A 2,536-nucleotide genomic window follows, 5' to 3' on the forward strand; every position below is an offset into this window, starting at 1 on the left:
CATAATGCCTTACTCATAGAAGTCCTGCTCTCTATTTGCAAATAACTCTAGTAGTCGATTTCACAATCCTCCCTAGATACCAATTTGTTATTATTAACCCTTTGTGGCCCAATGTTGCCCACAGGCAACAAAATGTTTTAGAGCTTATATTTATTATACAGCTAGTAGATATGCATTCTTTGGATTTCCTATGTCAAGACCTGATTATGGACGACACATATCACAAGAAAAATCTAAAAAATTCAAATTTTTGGTAAAGTTATGAGCTTTTTAATACAGAGAAGAGGGCAAAAATGTGTACAGTACTAATTTGTGTATACAGTTAAAATTATTTAAATCGCTTCGTATTCAAATTGAATGAATTCTGCCATCAGAATTATTTTGAACGATTTTTCTGTCGATTTTGCATTTGGTTTTCTTGATATTGGACTTTAATTTTCCGAAAGAATGTACTGTATCTCCCGAACGCAAGGATGCAGCGATGTCAAATTTTGTGTACATCCTATTTAGGATATTTCCATTAAATCTGTGAGCAGAAATTAGTTCTAAGATTGCGGAAAAAATTCGGGGCTCAAAGGGTTAAAGAAATTTCGCAAATGCAAGAAAAAGATGATAATCGCTTGGTGCCAAGTCCGGACTGTATGGCGGAGACATTAAAACATCCCAACCAAGCTCCCAAAGTTTCTGGCGAGTCACTGTAGATGTGTGTGGCCTAGCGTTATCCTGGTGGAACACGACACCTCTTCTATTGGCCAATTCAGGCCGTTTCTGGTCAATTGTAAATGGTTTAGAACAGTTTTATGGTCTATTTTTAGCTCCTGGGCGATATTACGACTGCTAACATGCCGGTCAACTTCGATAATTTTTCGATTTTATCGACATTTTCAACGTCTGGCCTTTAACATAAAAAATTGGTGAACGGGATCTACGAAACCAAAATTGCACATAATTGGCTGTTACAGTATCGGAACCATAAACACCGTTCACAATTTTAGCGCCTGGCTTGCATTTTCGCCTTTGTCAAAGAAAAACTGTAAAATGTACCGGATTGTCTCTTTGTTCACTGTGTCTTTGTGCATATGTTTGTAACATGCAAAAGGAAACGAGATAGACACATGGTTCCTTTTGAGAATATGCATAGAATCACATTTTAAGTCGATTTAAGCACGCCCGTCTATCCATGTTAAATTGTAAACAAAGTACAGGTTGCATTTTTGATTTGAATTGGAAAATTGGGAAATATATATGTATATATTCGTCCGATTTATTTTGCACGGCGTACTGTATTAAGCGTAGAATGATGTGTGCTAAGATTCGTGAAAATCGGTTCAGATTTAGATATAGCTCACATGTATATTTTCGTCCGATGTTAGGTAAATAATGCACCAAAATCCCTATATATCCTTCAATTTGCACGAAATTTGGCATAGCGTGCTGAATTGAGCCTAGAATGACGAGTGGTGAGTTTCGTGAAAATCGGTTCAGATTTCGATATAGCTCCCATATATATTTTCGTCCGATTTTATCTAAATGTCCCTATATATCTTTCGATTTGCACCAAATTTGGCACCGCGTACTGAATTAAACCTAGAATGATGTGTGCTATGTTTCGTGAAAATCGGTTCAGATTTAGATATAGCTCCCATATATATTTTCGTCCGATTTACTGTAAATGGTGCGCCAATGACCCTATACATCTTTCGATTTGCATGAAATTTGGCATAGCGTACTGAATTGAGCCTAGAATGCGTTTCAATTTCAGTTCAATTATTGCGTTTTGTTGAAATTTGCGTCCATATGTATTTCGAACAGGTCTGATTGAAATTAAATGTTTAACATATCGTTTTCCATAAATTTGTCCCATGGACTACATCTGCCCGAATGAAATTAAATTTATCATAGGTTGCAGAACATTGACATGCAATACATATGTATAATATATCAAAAGTGGTCGGCCCAGTCCGATTTTACTACTTTCCTTACTGGTTAACACCATGTAACTCAAAACTGAATGCACAAAAAAAAAAAAAAAAAAAAATATTCCAACGAGCATAAATCTGAAATTGTTTGATCGATAATTTACGAGAAATCTTTCAGTACAGCCTTCTGCCGAAAAATTAAAGAAACAAATTCTTCCACTTTGGTTTGTTTACCTTTTGCCGGAAATTCCCATATGTCAGATTTTCTAATCAACCTACACACCAATATTGACCATAATTAAATATTTTTTTGACCAGTTAGTTCTTTTGTTATCTTATAGTTGGTTCTGCTCTTACAGTACCTTCATAACCTAATATTACACACCAATTCTGACCACAACAATGATCTTGCTCTATACTAATTTCTGTACCATTTATTGCACTGGAGGTAATAAATGGTACCAAATTTTGTTATATTTCCAGAATTCATATTTCCCAGAATTCAGAATTATTTCACTCAAATATAATTGTACCAAATTTAGTATCATTTAGAACAATTAATTTGGAATTTCCAAAACTTCTTACATACCCCAATCCTACACTCCAACAGTAATCGT

This window comes from Musca vetustissima, unplaced genomic scaffold (genome assembly GCF_032173495.1).
Source record: "Musca vetustissima isolate MV318-11 ecotype Yass unplaced genomic scaffold, APGP_CSIRO_Mvet_v1 utg117775, whole genome shotgun sequence".
Classification (NCBI taxonomy): Eukaryota; Metazoa; Arthropoda; class Insecta; order Diptera; family Muscidae; genus Musca; species Musca vetustissima.